General features: G+C 44.8%; 1 non-coding gene and 1 pseudogene across 1 annotated transcript; both read left to right on the forward strand.

The window, feature by feature from the left end:
• Positions 1–13,796: 13,796 nt before the first annotated feature.
• Positions 13,797–13,969, forward strand: LOC140470170 (U2 spliceosomal RNA; annotated as a pseudogene).
• Positions 13,970–19,222: 5,253 nt separating this feature from the next.
• Positions 19,223–19,414, forward strand: LOC140470173 (U2 spliceosomal RNA). Its single transcript, XR_011956461.1, has one exon. It is a non-coding gene; the product is annotated as a U2 spliceosomal RNA (small nuclear RNA).
• The last annotated feature ends 2,730 nt before the right edge of the window (positions 19,415–22,144 follow it).

Here is a 22,144-nt window from a genome sequence, read left to right on the forward strand (position 1 = left end):
TCGAAATTAAATGATGAAAAAGTGCCTTCCTTTCATGCCTTTTTATGAAAATAATTATGTGTGTTTAATTGCGGCTGGCTGGGAAAATGAAATTGTCGAATATGCACAAGACTTAATGTTTGGACCAGCGTGTGTTAGGATTTTCCATGAAATAGGCAATTCTTGATTTGATGATGTCGGATGAAGCACACTTGATTCGGGAGCTGAAGATGAAGTAGCCCTTGGGAGGTAGTGACCATTATATGATTAATATCACCCTACCCTAAAGTTTGAGACTCAGAAACTGGAATCAAATCGAAGAGCATCGTTGAATAAAGGTAATGCCAAAGCCATGACGGAGGAGCTTGCCACATTTGACTCGCAGTAGGTACGATTAGGGAAGTAGGTGGAGTAGTAATGGCGAGAGTTTCCAGGGTATTTCTGGAGGCACAGTAGAAATTCATCCCAAAGAGTAAAACACAGGCTGAGTGAAAAGAAAGAGCGAAGAGAGGAAAATGGCAAATGTAACACACAGGAGGACGGACAGAAGGCAGGACGGAGAAGGAAGATGGAAAATTATAGGCTGCTTAGGCTGACCTCGGTTGATGGTTAGAGTTTTTGATCATTATGAAGTACGAGATTTCGGAGTACTTGGAAATGAATGGTGAAATAGGGCTTAGCCAGGACAGCACCGTGAAACAGATTATTTTATAAGAATCCCTTGATCGTTTTCGATTATGTTAGACAAAGGAGAGTGAATGGATATAATCTCTAGATTCTGAGAAGGACTTTGATAAGGTGCCATATCGGAGGCGTTTGAAAAAATAGCAACCCTGGCATTAGGGACTAATTAGACATTAGGATTGGCTGACTGCCAGCAGTCGAACATTGGGATTTGTTTTTTTTTAAATAATGACAGCCGGTGCATTCCCAATTTGAACGACGGAGCTCAGCTTGCAAATCTCATAAAGATAGTAGCAGGGGCAGTTATTTATACAGCGTCGAAAAGTCAGCAGATGGAAACTGCATGAGACTTTCAGAAGATAATTAAGAATACAATTACTTACGAAAGCAGTGATTATCGTGGGCGGGGGATTTGTTGAGGTATTTCGATCTTTGGTTAGCACACAGCTGGAGTACTGCATGCAGTACGCTGTGCAATTGGAAGGATGCGATTACACGGGAAGTGTTGCACAGGAACTTCAGCTGGATGTTGCCTGGGATGAGGCCATAACTCAAAGGAACACAGATAGGCCATTCAGATCATTGATTGTGCTCTGTCATTCATGGCTGATCTGGTAACAACGAACATGCAACTTAGAACAGTACAACAAAGTACAGACGCTGTTCTTCTGGCCCTTTTCCTTATCTAATATAAAACGAACCTGCATTTCCATCATAGTATTAACTTCCATTTGCCTTTCCAAGGGTCCTCAAATTTCTCTAATGATGAAAGGCTATTGCCGTAACATCGATTTTCCTGCTCCTCGGCTGCTACCTGACGTGCAGTGCATTTCCAGCACCACACTATAATCTTGACCCCAGCGTAACTGACTCGACTACCATTGCTGCCAGTGTATTCCATGCCCTCTCGTGATAGATATTTCTGCCATGGGAAAAAAGAGTCTCTGTATTTCCATGCCTCTCAACATATTATACACATCTATTATGCACACCAGCTGTCACCTCTCAGCTTTCTTCATTCCAATGAGAAAAGCCGTAGCACCATCAACCTATCTTCTTAAGACATGCCCTCTAGTCCAGTCAGCATTCTGGTAAATAAGCCTCAAGTCACCTTTCTCCCTTTTCCCCTTGATTCTCATACTGATGATAAATCCTTGTCTCTGAGCCTTGAATGTCGTTCATGACACAGCCTCGACAATTCTCTGTCGTGTGGAATTCTCCAGAATAACGAAAAGTGAATGTTATGATTGAAGTGAAGCCAGCCAAATGGAATTCCGAATAAGAGCTACCTGGCTGGGGCTGTTAATCAGAGCCAATTTTGGAGCTCAGGCTGATACATCTCAACAAGATTGTCAGAAGTTCCATTAAGACTGAAAGTTGGTTATGATCAAACCGGATCAGTTCAAGGCCTCTCTTTGTGTTGACCTTTGTGGAGTTAGTTCAGTAGCGCTATCATAGTCCTCCTAAAGCATGATACTGTGCTCTCATTGGAGAGAGATATCTGCTGGTCGTATGAATGGAGGGCCCTTGCAACTCAGGCAAGTGAAAAGACGTGGAATCCTTGATGACCATCTCAGCCACTGAAGTAATCAATGCCATTCATTAGGCAGCCCTTCTGCAATTCAAATTATCCATCCAACGAATCGAGATAACCAAACTCCTAAAACAGATTTACTGTGACCTAATTACAGAATCATAAAATCCCTACATTGTGGAAACATATCCTTCAGCCCAACACGTTCGTACCGACCCTGCAAAGAGTATCCCAAACAAACGCTACCTTATTACTCTACATTTACATGACGGGCTTGGCCAATTAACCTAACCTGTACAGCTTCGCCTTGTGGGAGTAAACTCACGCAGACACGGGGAGAATGTCCAAACTCCAAGCAGACAGTCGACCCTGGCTGGAATCTTATCCAGATCCCTGATCTTTTGACGCAACACTGCTAACCACAGAGTCACCGTGCTGCCCCAGAAAGGGAAACAAAGAACCAAACACTCTCTTTAAAAATTGAAAGAGCTCGAATTCAAGGTCCATATATTCATGTGATGGTGAAGCACAAGGTTTGCAGGACTGGGGAGCCCTGACCTGCAGGAAATATTGAGGCTTTGATCAGAAATAAAGGAGGATGCATGAATCAGGCATAGGCAATTAAGATCAATGGAATCGCTGGACTTATACAGGAGATACAAGAGTTTGCCAAAGAAGGAAACCAGCTTGGTGAAAAAGGGGGCACGAGATAGCCTTGACTGAGAAGATGAGGATGAATCGAAAGAAGTCATTTTAAAAAGGTATTTAAGGATAAATAATAACTAGAGAAAGAAGTGGACCCATCAAGGGCCAAGTGGATATGCATGCGTAGAACCACAGAAGATGGGAGAGATTTTCAATGAATATTTCTCCTTTGTGTTTACCGTTAAGAAAGACATGAAGCCATGGAAACTTGGGGTAGTTAGTGATGATAGCTTGAGGCAGTCCAAATCAAAATAGAGAGGGTGTATTGGGATGCATAAAGTTGCATAAATGTCTGGCCCTGAAAAGATATATTCAAGAGTACAGAAAGTGGCTCAATAAGTAGAGAATAAACAAAGCCATCATTTCATTGTGATGGTTCATTTTCTTTTCATATGGGGGTATTGCTATGAATATATGGTTGCAATATACCTTTAAGAGTCTAAAACCTGACAGTGATAGCACCTGTGTTCTCAATAAGACACAACGTAACATACGCTTCAGCTACCGGACAAGCTAGTTTCCTGGAAATGAAAAAACAGTTTCGAAATAGGCGAATCAGTTTAAATTACACAGTGGAAGATACTAAATTCCAATCAAGTTTGAATTGAGTATATTGACAATCTTAAAAGGTAATGACACAATAATTCTGGGGAAAATTGAACATTTGAGATGAGAACTGCCATCAGACCATCAGCTGTTGATTGCACTTCAGAACGGTCTGAAGGTACATGCCCAAAGAAGGATTTTACACAGAGAAATACCTTAACACTGCACTTAATATCCCTTGAGAAATAACGGTGTTAATTGCTACATATATATTTCTTGGCCATTTGAAATTTTACAGTTGACAGCATGGGATAAAAGCTTTTCTGTGCTGCTGGTTGTAAATTAAGCAGAAGCGTTTACCCCTTGTAGTCACAGTTTCTACGTGTAGGATACTCATAAAATAACATTAAACTTTAAATCTGATTGAACACATTGTTCGAATAGTCCAACATTGTGGAGATGCTTGCAGAGCGCATGTCTGATGGAAACTGGTGTTAAAAGAGTGTTATCCTTTCCGTAACACGATACCAAGGGATTTAATGATAGAAAATTCGTAGAATATGGAGCTCAGGACATTATCACATGTTCCTGATGAATGGCTTATGAAACAGCGAATGTCCTGCTCCTCGGATGTTGCCTGTTCTGCTGTGGTTTCCCGGCGCCACATTTTTCGACACTGACTCGCAAGCATGCGCTGTACTTACTTTCTCACAATCAGTTCAATAAAATCTTATTGAATTGTGGAGCAGCTTTGAAGAGTTTTATGGCCTTAAGAGAAAGTCTACTCCGCAATCTTCCTGTGTCACTTATGGGGCAAGATGGCCTCTTCCTGATCCTCAGAATTGCTTCAAACATTATCTGGAACAGTACATAAATTACATAATTCAGAAAATTTTATAGACAATTCAACACCATTCAGACTAAAATACAGGAATTGATAACGTCTATGTTATGCAAGAAACTGGTAGAGAATCCTTCAGGACGGCAAAGTCATCACTCTCTTTCAGTGGAACTTTAAAGAAGTGACTTGTGTCTGCTCTTTAGCAATTGTATGTGTGGGGATTTTGTGGATGTGTGCCTGTGTTCATCGTCTTGGACTGTTTGTTTTCTGCTTTACGTCACAGATTTGTCAGTATGTCAGAACTTCCAATTTGTTATTTCAGCTCCTATTATTTCAATAAATTGCTCCATTTCGTGACTCGTTTGAACAGCTCATTCTGTCCTCAATCCAACTGGCGAATTTACCTGAAGTCTGATCTACAGTTTGTTTCTTTATCTTTCTCGCAGTTAACATCGTGACGATTTTCGTCCTGCGGTATAAAGATTGTGGATTGTCTCGTTCTGTCAGCCGTTACCTGGTGGCCATGTCAGTGGCGGATCTTCTGGTCATTATCCTCGATTTGATATTGAGACACATTCCCATTATTTATATTGGACAGTTTTTTTTCCTATGGTACATCCCCGTGTGTAATATGCATGCCGTCCTGCTTTACGCAGTCACGGATTGTTCTGTGTGGTTCACGGTGGCTTTCACTTTTGATCGATTTGTGGTCATTTGTTGTGAGAAGCTGAAAAGTAAATATTGCAGTGACAAAAATGCAGCTGTTGTTCTGGGAACAATAACTGCGTTGAGCTGTTTGAAGAACACATTCTGGTATTTTATGCTCTCAAGTCGGTATTTACTTGCAAACTTCCCCTGGTTTTGCTCTGTAACAAACGATGGTCAATTATCTCCAGTCTGGGTTGCAATCGAGTTCCTCCATCACATTCTAAACCCGGTTCTCCCTTTTCTCCTGATTTTGATGCTCAATGTTTTCACGGTGAGGCACATTTTAGTGGCCAGTACAGCCCGCAGGAGACTCCGAGCTCACACTCATGGAAATGTTCAGTATGACACTGAAATGCAAAATCGAAAAAAGTCTATCATTTTACTGTTTCTGATTTCAGCCAATTTTATCCTGTTATGGTCGATTTTAATGGTGTTCTCTATATGGAAACGGATGAATAATATTGGATATCACTCTGTGTATCTACATGAAATTGTGCAGGATATTGGTTTCATGCTGCAACTCCTCAGTTGCTGTACAAACACTGCGATTTATGCCGTGACCCAAACTAAGTTCAGGCAGCAGCTGAAGAATGTGCTGAAGAATCCATTTAACAAAATCCATCAATACATGAAGTTCACTCATTAGTGAATCCATCCAGTGTTTTCTCATTTCATTTCAATATTTCAGTAATGTAGTAGCCTGTCATTGCTGTAATAACCAAGTGGAGTGCTCGTTTGCCTAACGTTTATCAACAGGTTTTTATCGGAAGACATTCCAATATCTCGCCCAACTTAGGGTTCATTGAAAAAAGAAACCATTCGGCTTACTGTATCTGAAACGTCTTTTTGATAATAATGTTTTACATGTTCAGTAAAGAGTGACAAGCGATCGGGAGAATTATATCGTTGTCTATGATTGTGCTCAAGAAGTTGAGCTGAAAAATGTGTTGCTGGAAAAACGCAGCAGGCCAGGCAGCATCCAAGGAGAATGAACGTTTCGGGCATAAGCCCTTCTTCAGGAAATTGAAAAATGAGAGAGACAGAGTCGGCCCCAAGTCCAGAACCCAATGGGATGTAAGAGGACATGGTCTGAAATCAGGGGTTGTGTTCAAGGCACTCTGTCCTTACTTGCATCTCTGGGTCACCCAATCCGAATTGGCCGAGCAGGATTCATCTCTTCTTCTCTCTGTCTTTTCCCTCACACCCTTGCAATATCCCTCTATCTCTCTCCACCTCCCATTTTCTCAGTCTTTATCATTGTCTCTCTCTCTCTCTCTCCATTCTGCTTCACTCACCCTACCTGTTGTTTTCTGTTGACCGCCAATCGCCCCTCTCCATACCTCTTTATGACTTCTTCTGTCCTTTGCTGCAGGGTCAGGGTAGAGGTGGGACCAGAATTTTTTGCTTAGACAAGAGGGGAGGCAATACGACAGCCTGGAACGAGGGGAACAGAAGGGCGTATGAAGCTTCCGGCCTTTGCTGAGAAAACAACATTAGGCTTGGGCCAAATTACTTTGCTCTTACACGGAAAGACCATAATTCCAAGATTGTTTGAGAAAAAAACCAGTTCACTCAATAATGCCCTTGAGGGAGGAATTCTGTCTTCCTCATCTCATACTCTCACGTTTAGAAATATGTGATGTTTTCTTCCTTCATTTTAGTGTTGAACAGATTTCAGGAAACTGTTCGATAATTACACCATTTTCCCAGTTCTCATTCCAGAAGCAGCAAGAGGCATATTGATCTATCAATCCCAGCAAATTCACTATTATCTCAATAATTTCCGATATTCTGATCCTTCAGGAATACAGCTTTGTGTTGCCGTCACTTTATTGCCTCACCATTGAAGTATTTCTGTCATTCTGGTGAATCGACGTTGCACTCAACTGGACATGGACTCCCAAGCCGCCACTCTTTCTTTTGATTCTTGGTTAGTACAGTCAACGCCAGTCCTGTGCTAATATGAAATGGCTGTCGTGAACAAAACTAAAATGTCTAACTGATTAACACCTTCGGAAACATTCGTTGTGGCCTTGCAGAATAAAGCACTAACACCCACTTTTTACATCTCCCAGCATCCTCGAGATTAGACGCAACGAGATGTGAACCGATGAGCTGTGTATGTTAGACTGAGGATGGACAATAGAAACGAAATGGCACATTGTTAAACTGGGTGCACGAGCAGAGGAGGCTTCAGTTTGGATCTGGCACTAAGTCAGTACAGGAAGGGTGAATTCGTTTTAGTGATCCGGTGGCTCTTAGGTTTGCACTAATACTTCACAGCTCGCGGGACCTGTGTACAATTCCAGCATCGGGCAACTAGCTGAGCGCAGTTTGTACATTTTCACCCTGTATGCATAGGTATTCTCCCTACGTTCCAAGACTTCACAGCCTCCGTGGAAAATGCAGGTACTAATGACAGTTTGTTGGAAGAAGTAGGATTCAAAAAATGTTGTCAAAAAATACAAGTTCCATTCGATTAAGATCCAAATTCATGCGTTTGTTTAAGACCATTGCTTTAAATGAATTAATATTTTTGGCAGTAGTCTCTCAAGGTCATGTTTCATATATCGAAGATGTTCTTTCTCTCCAAGCTTACTCAACTTCAGACTAGTAGAGCGATAGAACTATGCAAGATTGGACATGACCAATCGGTCACTGAATCCTAAGTATGAGGTCTTGTTCAGAATGCTACACCCGCTTTAGTTGCTGTCTGATTTACTTTTTTCTCAAAATCAGGAATGGGTCAAGGATCACATTAACTTCAAGCCATCTGCTGTTTAAAAATACAAAACACAATCCGAACTTGCAAATAAACAAATTGCCTCGATAAGTAGTTCCACTTGAAGGACTCAGAGTTTCTGTGAGGTTCTAATCAGATGCTAAGGGAGTGAATGTGACAATGAGCGAATGAACCTAAGAAAAAGCGAGGGAAAGTGAGGACATGATAGTGAGAGATTGAAAGTTGACATTGATGGGCTGCTAGGGAGAGTGAGGGAGTGATAGTGACATTGAGGAAGTGTCTCGAATCGTACAGTTTGTTGACAATGTTCTTCGGTATTTGAGGTAAGACCCAACAACAGCAATTTGATGAACTATAAATTATATAAAGAATTGAACAGGAAGGAAAAAAAAACAAGGATCACGCCTGTCTGCTCTTTGGGGACAATTGAATCTATGGCTAGTCTGGAGGTTTACGTTCGTTCCTGCCGTTATATGTCGCCCCAGACCAAGGCGAAATCCAAATCTCAGAACGCACTTTCTCTTGTACACTGTAAAGTCCAGACAGTACAGAGAAACAATCCTGATTTTGACGTCTTTGACACGTACAGGAATGTTAACAGGATTCATTCAAAATCATACAGTGTCGAATATCATCCACAACTTTCGCCCCTTAGCACATACTACACACATACTGATACAGGCGCACACCACGCTTTAAACTACCGTGTGCATCCCAAAATGCAAACTAAATTCAAAGCATTCCGAAATCTCGACCACTATAGAGTGAAAACAGCGTATTAAATTATCCAACATTTAATTATCAATGAGCACAGTTGTATTCAATTTTTTAAAAAATGCACAAATACTTCATCTGCACCACTTATGGTTTTCATGAAAAGTTAACTTAGTTCAAAGATCGCAGTATAGATTTCTCTCTCCTTTCCTCACTCACTTACGAACTCTACTGAACTTCCTTTCTGTCTCAGTGTTTAGGTTTTTCGTTATTGTTTCCTCGAAAGAAGAATGAGGTTAAGAATAGTTTTGCACTCCAGAAGCAGCAGTAATATCGTGCACAGTCACACGTAGGGAGTTTACATTCATGTCTGTCGACTGTGATTCACAGCGTCTAACCAAATCTTCCTATCGCTGTCTCGTTTAATTCTGCAGGAGCTCGAAGTGCTAATTACTTTTGAAGTACTGATTTTCATCGTTTCTCGTTTTGTTATTGTTAGTCTTTTTGCAATCTCGGAGACTTTCTGGGATTTCCAATTAACTTTAAATGTTTTGTCAAATTGTTCATGGACACTTGCCATGAGGGAACTGTATACACTGACTCTAAATATGCATTTGGTGTTGCCACTTTCGGCAAGATATGGCAGGAAAGAGGACTGATCAATAGCCGAGGGAAGGAATTAATACATAAAGATTTGATTAAACGGGTCTTGGAATCCCTATCACTCCCCCGAGAAACAGCAGTAGTGCACGCAAATGGTCATCAGAAAGGAAATGAACCAGAAGTTAGGGGAAATAGATGAGCCAATGAAGTGGCTAGGGAAGCCGCCTTGAACCCACAAGAAGTGGTGATTCATTCCCTAATACCTACTGTCCCAGGTCCTAGGGAATCTCCTATATTTACTGAAAGCGAAGAAAAAGAATTGAGAGATTTAGGGGCTGCAAAAACAGCAGATGGGCATTGGATGTTACCTGATGGAAGGGAAATGTTAAACAAAATGATGATGCGAGAGATTATGGCCGTCCTACACCAAGGCAGTCATTGGGGAGTGCAAGCAATGTATGATTTAGTTCTTAGGGAATATGGATGTAAAGGAATATATACAATTGCTAAACAAGTATGTGAGGGATGTGTAATATGCAGAAAGGTAAATAAGAAAGTCTTGAGAAAACAGACCCCGGGAGGAAGAGACCCATGATTGAGACCCTTCCAGAGTATACAAGCAGATTATACTGAACTACCCAGAGTAGGAAAACTAAAATATATGTTGGTCATAGTCGATCATCTATCTGGTTGGGTTGAAGCATACCCCCTAGATACTGCCACTGCGAGTGGGGTGTCTAAAACAATATTAGAGCACATAATTCCCAGATATGGGCTAGTGAACCGTATAGATTCCGACCAAGGAACTCATTTTACCTATAAAGTGTTACGGGGGTAATGAAAGGGTTGGAAATTTCCTGGGAGTTCCATACTCCATGGCACCCGCCATCATCAGGAAGGGTTGAGAGAATGAACCAAACACTCAAACGACAGCTCTCTAAATTGATAATAGAAACCAGACTCTCTTGGACCAAATGTTTGCCTATACCTCTGTTGCGAGTACAAACAGCTCCAAGGAAAGATTTGGGACTATCCCCCTATGAAATCTTATTTGGATTTCCTTACCTGGGAACGAATGGAGAATTGCCAATTCCCAAAACTAAAGATTTGTTTTTAAAGAAGTATATACTGGGCTTGTCCCCCTCTTTGTCTTTCCTCAGGAAACAGGTTTTATTGGCACAGACTCCACCCCTTGAATTCACCGTTCATCGCATCCGGCCGGGCGATTGGATCTTAGTAAAAACATGGATAGAGACTAAATTGCAGCCGGACTGGGAAGGGCCATACCAGGCTCTTTTGACTACCGAAACGGCAATAAGGACAGCAGAGAAAGGCTGGACTCATTACACTTGGATCAGTGGATCCTCCAGTTGAGGAAGAAGTCTGGACAGCCGAATCAACGCAAGACCCGCTGAAACTCAGACTAAAGAGACTTTGAGTAACTGATTATACAGTGGCGACGCGAGCGCGGGATTATTTCTGCAAGATTGCTTATTAAGTCTTTTTATGATTCAGCATGATGTTTGGAATACTGGGAATGCTTAGAGTTATGATGCTTGCCCTCGTAGTATTGGGATTTTGTCAAATATCATTTTCATATGTATTATTAGCGGTTCCTGAGTCTGATAATCCACAAGGAATAGACGCTGATGCATGCAGTTTAGTAAATTGTGGGGATGTAGATAATCAGAGACAGTACTGCAGCTCTGAGATACATCTTAAGTCCTATGGGGATGGCCTCGGGGATGGTACTTGGTATAATGGTATCGTCAGAGTACACCAGGCCCCCTTCCGACCAGCTCGCGATTGTCCCGATAAAAAGTGTAACCCAATGTACCGAACAATAAAGAAAACCACATGGCACGAAGCAATTCGGGGTGGGGGGCGCGGGGGGCACCTATGATATACAATTAAATGAAACATTTGGGATAGAAATGAAAGCAAATGGGAAGGATTTCGTGGGCTGTTGTTTTCGAATTAGCATAGGACAGGGAAAACGGGCGGAATTACTGGGTAATAAGATTTAAACTTTCACCCCTCCCGCTGATCCTAAAGTAGTAAAAATTATAGAGGCAAAAGAATTGAAACAGACTATCGAAATAGAAACTGGGTAGGGGGATGCAAATGCCTGGGTTGAATGGGTAAAATATACTGTAAAAAGTATAAACAAGAGCAATCGCTATGCATGTGCCTCAGGTAGGCCAGTGGCCCAGGTGGTTCCCTTTCTGCTCGGGTGGAAGCAAGACAGGAAAGGCATGAAATGTACGATAGCCCTGTATCAGGATGAGACTGCATGGAATGATAGGAATTGTACCTCCCAATCTCTAATGTTCCCCCCCTTGGAGAAGAAAGATGCAAAAGTCCCCCACACATTTTCCGCCGCAGTTGGAAATCACACGTCGTGTGTGCATAGACGAGGTAAAAGTCTGTCGAGAGATTTGGGGAGCTGAAATTATGTACAGAGATTAAGAATGTTACCGAAACGGAGAAGGGAGGGAACTACTCAGCACTAAAGTTTCCCCGAGCGCATCTGTGGTGGTACTGTGGAGGCAAAATATTGAGTCCCACGTTACCTCCGGATTGGAGAGGGACATGTGTAATTGTACAATTGGCAATTCCATTTACCCTGGCATTTGAGAAGGAAAACATAGTTGGGAAAAGGGAAGGGGTAAGAGATTACTGTTTCGATGACAGGATTTATCTCGATTCGGTAGGAGTCCCTAGGGGAGTATCTGATTAATTCAAGGCTCGTAACCAGATTGCAGCAGGCTTTGGGTCAGCTCTCTTTTGGTTGGTCACAATTAAGAAAAATGTAGATTGGATAAATTACATTTTCTATAATCAACAGCGATTTATAAATTATACAAGAGATGCGGTTAAAGGAATATCAGAACAGCTTGATGCGACAAGTAGGATGGCTTGGGAAAACAGAATGGCCCTTGATATGATTTTAACAGAAAAACGGTGTGATGTTAGGAGGAAGCTGGTGTACCTTTATTCCTAATAACACTGCACCTGATGGTTCAATTACTCGGGCCTTAAGGGGATTGACCACCTTAGCAAAGGAATTGGCTGAGAATTCAGGAGTAGACACATCTCTCACGGGATGGCTTGAATCGTGGTTTGGAAAATGGAAGGGTGTTGTGGTTTCTATCCTTACTTCCCTGATAGTAGTAGTCGGGGTATTGGTGGACATGAGCTGTTGTATCATACCCTGTATACGAGGGCTCACCCAAAGACTGATTGAAACAGCCTTGATGAAATAGATGCCCCTAAAAGGGAATCAGGCAGAGGAATTTTATCGACTAAATAAGGAGGGGATGAGTGAGACCAAGATGGATGAAATCTCCAGAATGATGCTTGCGAATTTCGTGGGCGATGCTTAAAAGTAAAATTGCAGAAGATAACAAATGGTAATTAAAGAAAAAGGGGAAATTGTGGGATGTGGGAAAAATCGTGTTACTTCTGTAATTCCATTTACTTATACAAAGTAAATGAACTCACACCAGTGTATAATTGTTTTAGCCAAGAGCTGAGTCAACAAGAATGGAAACTATGTGGAGGAAATGCATAATTGTTTTTGTTTGTATTAGCTAAAATTGTATGCCAGAATGAAACGTGACTACAAAACAATGGTAGATATTACAGGCGAATAGATAAGATGCTGTGAGGGGAGGAAATTAATTTAGATACGCCTGTAAAAACAGTAGGTATAAACATCTGTTTCCCACTTTGACAGAGACACAGGAACAACCCCCAATTAAAAGGGTCATAAGGATCAGGGAAAGGAACAGATGGAGGGAGTAGATAATGATGAAGAAAGAATATGCCTCACAATGACGTATAGCGGGATGAGGTCAAACGGAATTGTGAGGCCAGAAATAAGCATTTCATCACAGACAAGGCCGGATGAGGCAAGAGATAAACAGGATTAATGGGTGCCGGTCTTAGGGAAGTGGAAGATGTAAACAGCGGAGGAGCGATGTAAAACAAAAGAAACCAAATTAAATAACTGTTGTGCATTAATTGAATTTGGGGTGTGTATGTCTCTGGACATCACACCCTCTTGCAAGAGTAAAATACTGATTCAGATTTTGTCTCGGACTGCAATTATTGAAGTGTGTGAGCTTTGTTTCTCACAGCGGGGGTAGGGGTTAATTGTTTTTTAACGAAGTGTGACATTTCATCAAGGTATGTAGGTAATCCGTACCATCTTCATTGAGTGGTTACTATTGGCTGTGCACTGTCTGAGGGGCCATTAGAGCCAGATTCAATCATGGCTTTCAGGAGGGAGTTAAATGATTATCTGCAGGGGGAAAAGCATGGCGAGTGGAACTAGGGAAGGAACCCATAGAGAGTGACAGCTAATGCAGACAATGAGAGGCTGCAGTACCTCCCTCTGCGCTGCACCATTCTCTGTGTACAGCTCTGTCTCAGTGGGTCGTGCAATCTCAGTGATACTCTGTCAGAGACACGACCGGCTTGTTAGTGACGTACACTCAGCCCCAGCGCAGCTGATTGGTACATTACTGGTCATCTACATTCACTATCAAACAGGTTCATAGAAAAGATGAGATGAATTCACCTGGATAAATGGATTGTTTACTCTGGTTAGCAGATCTGGAATAACTAGGCAGCAATGAAACTGTCAGCTGTGAGCTATAGGTCTTTGGTCACAGTCAGGCTGATAGAAATACAGGAAGCGGCTGGGTCCTAAGGTAGTCATGAATGTGGCAAGTATCTCTTCTCGGCCTTTTGGCTCAGATTATGTGTAGTTCTGTTCTTATCACCTAATTAATTAACAATAGTTTTTATTTAATGTAATTAACTATGCTCTTAGGGATCATTTCTATCGTTCTCGGGCTTTTGGCTCGGAACATGTGTACTTCCTGAGGACCAGAGGAAAAGATACTGCTCGAGTGCTGCAGGTTCGTCGCAGCAGACGTGTGCTGGCGGGGGCAAAAAAACGGGGCTAGTGTTGCGAGTCGTCGGAGCTGCTGGAGACCATCACTGGATCGTGATTGGACGCTGGAGGATCGTTTGGTTGTGCTGACCTGCTGTTGGTTGATCTTTATGCTGACTTCAGCCTAACGCCAATTCAGGTACCAGCCAACCTAAGAGCTATGGCCTCAACAGCCGCTCGCAGCCCAGGCCTGGGCATTCGCAACACAGTCAAGGTGACTGTGAAGAAGGTGGAGGAGCACACACCATTCGATAGGAGGGTATTCATGAAGAAGATTTTGCTGGAATGCTGCGAGTTTGAGGTAGCGGAGGTGTACTGCCTGCAGGATTTCCCTGTGGCAGGCTATTTCGATGTGACCTTCAGGAGCATGACGAAGTGCGAGCCACTCATGAAGGTCTTCAAGGAGAAGGAAGGAGAACCTCTGTTCTCCATCTTGTTGGCGGTCCCATTGTGTGTGCTTCCTGCGCAAAGGAGTCGGGTTGTAACAATCCAGATGTACAACCCTCACGTCCCAGCAGCAGATGTCCTGTCCTTCTTGAGAAGATACGTCCAGGTCGAGGGAGAGAGTACCGATGTGGTCGATCCTTTCGGGATCTGGACCTGCAAACGACAGGTCAGGGTAACCCTGAGTGTCGATGCCAGTGGGAACATCCACCACCTATCCTCCAGCTTTGCCATCAGTGGAAGCAGAGGTTACCTGACATGCGCAGGGAAGCCAAAAGTGTGCCGAACCTGCAGGAGGTCAGGCCACATGGCGGCGGATTGTAAGGTGACCGTCTGCTGAAACTGCAAGCAGGAAGGCCACCTGACCAAGAAATGTAAGGAGGACAAGAACTGTAATCTGTGCGGAGAGGCGGGCCACATGTAAGGCCTGCCCAAGTCGAGGGGTCGCCACCCACAGATGGCCGGAGGTGGCAACACGAACCATTGACCGCCTAAGACCAACAAGGTACCACAAAACAGCACGAGAACGGTGTTTGGAGGCACCCAGAAGGAAGGGAAGGCTGTAGCGGAGCAGACGGCAGACAGCGGGGTGATGGAGCAGCCAATCCATGATCCTTCAAGACAGACGGAGGAAATGGAAGAGGAGGGATCAAAGGTGGAAGAAGATTGGATTAGTGTCAAAAGCAGGAAGAGGAAACATTCCAAAGCCACCCAGCGAAGGGGGAAGCGACATCTACACGACGAGGATACAGGCAGCTCTTCAGACGGTGAGGATGGACGCAAGGAGGGTCATCACCAGAGGAAGAGACAGAGCGCCGTGGGGAAAAAGGAGGGCAGCACCGCCCAAGCAGGAAAAGACGATCTCTCTAAGGGGATGGGTAAAGGCCTCCCCCGACCTGGTGAGAACCAAGCGGTACCCACCTGCCCAAAGCTCTAGTAAACTGGCAGCAGAGGTCAAATGACAGCCCCGCTGTCAGATGGAGAACTGAACTATGCCGACTCTGGGCCCGACCCGAAGACACCAGAGCGGAGAAATGGTTCCAGCGTGGAGCCGGACAGCTACCTCAGCCCTGGGAGCGTCCAGCAGTTTGCCGTCACCATGGAACTGCACACAGCTACACCAGAGGGGCAAGAGCAGCAGCAAATGGACACTGTTAACCTTGTAAACTGTTAAAATGGGGTTAAAAACTGCCAGCATCAATGTGCGTAGAATCAAATCGGCTACACGATGTGTTTCTACGGTAGCCTTCCTGGCCAATGTTAAAGCCGACGTCCTGTTTCTGCAGGAATGTGGGATACCGCACCTCAGCAGCTACAGAAGATGGCCGAGCTTGTGGGCCCATGGGCCTTCAGTTTGGTCGGGGGGCAACGATAGCCGCGCCTCCAGCCTGTTTATCCTGTTGAGAGGAGGCAACTTCACCATCTCCGAGGTTAAGGAGGTGGTGAGCGGGCGCCTCCTCGTCGCCGACGTCATGTACAGGAATGCTCCCCTGAGACTGATTAATGTGTACGCCCCAGTGGGTAAGAGCAAACGGTTGGCCGTCCTGCAGCAGCTTCCACTGTTGCAGGCTACGTCCAGGCCGGTTATTCTGGCCGGAGATTTCAACTGTATCATTGATGCAGATGAACGATCCGGCGGAGGGGGCAGTAAACTGGCCGCCACGTCCAGAGCCCTGATGGACACGGTAAAACATGCCAAGCTGTGCGACATCTTCAGCACCCCTGCAGATGGAGCGTAGCGTAGATTCACCTGGTCACGGGCAGACGGGTCTATCCGCTCAAGGATAGATTACCTGTTTGTGTCCCGAACGCTCTCGGTCAGATCCACCAATGTCAAGCCGGAGTTCTTCTCTGACCACTGCCTCCTGCTGGCCGACTGTCACCTACAGGACGAGCAGCGGGCTGGTAAGGGAACGTGGAATTTGAACACAAAGCTGTTGACCCCGGGAAACATTGAGGAGCACAGGAGGGACTACGCAGTTTGGAGAACAGTGAAGCCCCTCTTTGAGTCCCCAACGGACTAGTGGGAAACAGTAAAAGGGAACATCAAGAGGTTCTTCATCCTCAAAGGTGTTCAGGAGGCGAGAGAGAGGTGGGGAAAACTGTCCCAGCTCCAGGAAAGTATGGAGAACCTGCTCCTGCTGCAGACGATTGGGGTGGATGTAACGGAGGACCTCAAGGAAGTGAAGGGCCAGAAAGCGTCGCACTTTGATTCGGAGACCTCCAAGATAATCTTCCGGTCCAGGGTCCGCTCGGTGGAACAGAACGAGACGTGCTGATGTTTCTTCTTCCAGACGGTGCACAAACAGAACTCTGTGCTCAGCAGCCTGAAGGAAGAAGATGGCTCGATAACGTCATCTCAAGCTGACGTCATGAGGATCAGTAAATCCTTCTATGCCAGACTGTATGACACGAGGCCGACCGACAGCATGGCCTCCCAGTCGTTTCTGTCCTCTATCACGGAGGTCTTAGACGACAGAACACGCGAGACGCTGGTCCAGCCGGTATCTCTGGACGAGCTGACCAAAGCCCTCGAGTCCTTCGAAAAGAATAAAACTCCCGGAAGCGATGGCTAACCGGTCGAGATCTATTCCGCTCTGTGGGACCTGATTGGCCAGGACCTGCTGGAGGTGTATATCAGTATGCTTCGGGCAGGTACCATGAGTGAATCCATGAGGAAAGGCATCATCACCTTCATCTAGAAGCGGAAGGGGGAGAGGGAGGAACTCAGAAATTGGAGACCAATCTCACTGTTGAATGTGGATTATAAAAATTCTGTCAACGGTAATCGCCAACCGGATCAGGACTGCTCTAGGGTCAGTGATTCACCCTGACCAAACCTGTGCTGTGCCGGGCATGAAAATCGCTGACAGTCTCGCGCTCCTCAGGGATACGATCGCCTACGTGCAGGACAGAGGGTTGGACACCTTGCCTGATCAGCCTGGACCAGGAGAAAGCCTTTGACAGGATATCACACAGGTATATGAGAGATGTTCTCTACAAAATGGGCTTTGGGGAGGGAATCTGCAATTGGATCAGACTGCTCTACACCAACATTGTCAGTGCAGTCTCAATCAGTGGGTGGGAATCAGATAGGTTCCCAGTCAGATCTGGAGTCAGGCAGGGCTGCCCTCTCTCTCCTGCCCTTGTTTGTGTGACGCATAGAGCCATTTTCCGAGTCCATCAGGAAGGATGCGAGCCTGAGAGGGGTGACTATTCCTGGCAGCGGGGGCCTGCAGGTTAAGGCCTCCCTGTAAATGGATGACGTCGCTGTTTTCTGCTCGGATCGGCTGTCCGTGAGCAGACTAATGTGCATATGTAACCCGTTCGAACGGGCCTCGGGGGCTAAGGTAAACCGAGGCAAGAGCGAGGCCATGCTCGTCGGGAACTGGGCCGAACAATCATCGATCCCCTTCACCGTCAGGACCGACCACCTGAAGGTGCTGGTATATGGATCGGAGGGGCTGGGGCGTGCGACAAGTCTTGGGAGGAGCGTATCAGCAAAGTGAGGCAGAAGCAGGGCAGATGGAAGCTACGGTCGCTCTCCATCGTGGGAAAAAAACTGGTCATCAGGTATGAGGCACTGTCATTGCTATTATACGTGGCACAGGTCTGGCCTATTCCCAGAACCTGTGACACTGCAGTCACCCGGGCCATATTCCAGTTTATATGAAGGTCAAAGATGGACTGGGTCTGAAGGGACTCGCTGTACAAAGATGTGGGCAACGGGGGAAAAAATACATCCAATGCCACCCTCACCCTGATTGCCACCTTTGTGTGTGGCTGCATCAAGCTGTGCATGGATCCCCGGTACGCAAACACCAAGTGTCACTACGCACTAAGGTTCTACCTGTCCCCGGTGTTGCGAAGGATGGGCCTGGCCTCGCTGCCGTAGAACCCTCCAAGTAGTTGGACCGTTCCGTATCACCTGTCCTTTTGGGAAGTTTATGAAGAAAAACATCTTTGACCACAAGCCTATCAGGAAGTGGTCAGCACGTAGTGTCCTTGAGACCCTTCGGGAAAAGGAGAGGGCGGAACCTATTGAGCGGTTCCCTGAGCAGACTGTCAAAGCCATTTGGCAGAATGCATCATCGCCCGAACTTTCCAACAAGCACCAACACATGGCTTGGCTGGTGGTGAGAAGGGCTCTGCCTGTGAGATCCTTAATACACGCCCGGACTCTAAGCCGCACCGCACGCTTCCCTAGGAGCGGCTGCGTGGGGGGCGGGGGGAACGAGACTGTCACACACCTCCTTCTGGAATGTGCCTACGCACAAGAAGTCTGGAGAGGAATGCAGTGGCGTTTGTCGAGGTTCGTCCCGAGCAACGCCGTGACGCGGAACTCCGTGCTCTACGGCCTGTTCCCCGGGATGCACACCCAGACGAACATCAACTATGCCTGGAGGATCATCAACTCGCTGAAGGACGCTCTCTGTGCAGTCCGAAACCTGTTGATCTTCCAGGTGAAGGAGTTGACCCCGACTGAGTGTTGCAGACTGGCACATTCCAAGGTCCAGGACTATGTGTTGATGGATGCGCTGAAGCTTGGGGCAGCTGCCGCCAAGTCGCGGTGGGGAAAGACCTCCGTGTAACATCTGCCTGCCTAAAGAAGAACAGGGGACTCACGCAGTCATTTGCGCTCTGCTGACGCCTCAGCTCAAAATGTCATCGTACAGACCTGTAAATAGGAATGATTACTCTGTTTTCGGTATGCAAACACATGGAATGTTTACATATGCATGGCATGTCCAGTTGTACAGATCATCAAAGTATTTTATGAATAAAGTATATTTTTGAAATAAAAAAAAGTTCTTGTCAGTTTTAATATCCCTGACTAAGGGACTGAATATTAATCTGATTTTTGCAGGAAGGAGTCGTGATACGTGCTTGCTCCACTAACTTCATTCATCGTACCAGTATTGCAGTGTTTCTGGGAATGGTGTACACCTCATTAAAGAATTTGAAAAGCAGCTTTGTTTATCCTCTTTTTGTTATGCTTTTGCTTTATCCCTTATGTTCCGAGTACGGACAGTTTTCGTTAGTCAAGTCAGACTTGCCTTCATGCAAATCAACTTGTTCTACAATCCGATTTGTCTGTGTCTTTCAGCGTGTTATGTTGAGCGCTCACTCTCAGTGTTATCACTTCATCCCTGGTATATGCCGCCCCTTCCCACCAACTCCAATTCCGAACAACAAAAGTAAAACAAAGTTGCCCACCAGCTCCACCTAATGGCAAACGGCATTTCAGAAAACAAAATGGAGAACCTGAAGCTATTGAAGTAATAGACAGTTCGGATTTTGATGATGATGAGAATCACTTTGATGTATTGAATGAGACATTTTGAGAACAATGTGAAGCAGACAACGATTTGATGCATTTAAGGCACAAAATCAGAGAGATGTGCAACACAGAAACAGATCCTTCAGTCCAACTTGTCTATGCCAACCAGATATCCTAATCTAGTCCCATTTTCCAGCATTGGCCCATATCTGTTCATATATCCATCGAGATGCCTTTTAAATGCTGCAATTTAATTTAAATGCATCCACCACTTCCTCTGTCATCTCATTCCATACACGCACCACCCTCTGCATGAAAAGGTTGCCCCTTACATCCCGTTGAATTTTTTCCCCTTTCATGCTAAACCTGTGGCCTCTAGTTCTGGACTCCCCCACCCCAGTGAAAAGAACTGCTGATCTCTGCATTGTACAGAGTGACTGCTACTCTCTATATGATACATAGGAACAGCTATTGTCCAAATTATACACAGAGACTGCTGTTCTCTACCTTTTACAGAGGGACTGCTGTTCTTATCTTACACACAGGGACTGCTGTTCTCTTTCTTATAGACAGGTACTGTTGTTCTCTATATTATACACATGCGCTGGTAATAGACAAAGGGATTGTTATTCTCTGTATTATACACAGGTACTGCTGTTCTCTATATTATAGACAGGGACTCATGTTTTCTGCGTTGTACAACGTGACTGCTGTGCTCTATATTTTCACAAGGACTGCTGTTCTCTATACTATATCCTGCTGTTTTCGGGAACTATGGACCGGTGAGCCTGACGTCAGTTGTGGGCAAGTTGTTGGAGAGAATCCTGAGTGATAGGATTTGCACACATCTGGAAAAGCAAGGACTGATGAGGCATAGTCAATGTGGCTTTGTGCATGGGAAATTATGTCTCACAGGCTGGATTGAGTTTTTTAAAGTATCAAAAGATTGAACATTGATGAAGGCTTTGACAAGCTCCCTCATGGTGGCCTGGTGAGCAAAATTTGGTCAGAAGGAATACAGGGAAATCGAGACATTTGGATACACAACTGGCTTGAAAGATGGTGGTAGTGATGGTGGTGGTGGAAACTTGCTTTTCAGACTGAAGGCCTGTGACCAGTGGGGTGCCACAGGGATTGGTGCTGGGTTTCACTGCTTTGTGTCATTTATATAAATTATATGGATGTGAGCATAGGAGGTACAGTTCGTAAGTTTGCAGATGAAACCAAAGTTGGAGGTGGAGTGGACAGCAATAACGGTTACCTCAGAGTACAACAGGATCTTGATCAGAGGGGCCGATGGGCTAAGGAGTGGCAGAACAAGTTTAATTTAGGTAAATGAGAGGTACTGCACTTTAGAAAGGAAAATCAGGACAGGGTTTATACACCTAATGTTAAGGTCCTGGGGAGTGTCCAATGAGACCTTGGAACACGGTTCATAGTTCCTTGAAAGGGGAGTCGCAGATGGATAGGATAGTGAAGAAGGTGTTTAGTATGTTTTCCTTAGTGGGACAGCACACTGAATATAGTAATTAGGAGGTCATATTGCAGTTGTGCAGGACATTGCTTGGACCACTTTTGGATTATTGTGTTGCAATTCAGGCTTTCTTCCTCTTGGAAACATGTCGTGAAACTTGAAAGGGTTAGAAAATACATGGGAACAAATGTTCTCTGCAATATGCACAGGATCTGCTCTTCTCTACAATAGGCAGGACAGCTACTCACTGTAATACACGCAGGGACTTCTGTTTCATACACTACGAAATTGCTGTTTTGCATAGCATACACAGGGACTGCTGTTCACTGCAATATAGAGAGTAAATGCTGTTCTGTATAATCTAATATTGCAGGTCAGGCGATGACCCAGTGACCCAGTGATTGACTGCTAATCCAGAGACCCAGGTAATGTGCTGGGGACCCAGATTCAAATCCTGCCATGGCAGATTGTGGAATTTGAATTCTAGAAAAATCTGCAAGTATGAAAGTAATCATGGCCAGGAATCCATTGCGGATTGTTGGGAAAACCCAACTTGTTCTGGAATGGCTTTTAAGGAAGGAAATTGCAATCTTTACCTGGTCTGGTCTCCATGTTTTTCCAGACCCACAGCAATGTGGTGGAATCTTAACTGCTCTTTGCACCATTCGGGATGGGCAAGAAATGCTGGCCGAGACAACAACACCCTCATTCCACAAATGAATAAAAAAGATAACATTTAACAAACTGGAACAGAGACAATGTGCCAAAATCTGCACTGTAACATGACATTGATTACTACTTAAGGTCCTGTGGGGTGTAAATTTTGGAATTTATATGGAATAATTTTGTTCAAAAAGTGTGGAGCTGGATAAACACTGCCAGTCAGGCAGCATCCAAGGAGGAGGGCAGTCGATGTTTCCATCCT

The sequence above is a fragment of the Chiloscyllium punctatum genome, chromosome 50 (assembly GCF_047496795.1).
Source record: "Chiloscyllium punctatum isolate Juve2018m chromosome 50, sChiPun1.3, whole genome shotgun sequence".
Taxonomy (NCBI): Eukaryota; Metazoa; Chordata; class Chondrichthyes; order Orectolobiformes; family Hemiscylliidae; genus Chiloscyllium; species Chiloscyllium punctatum.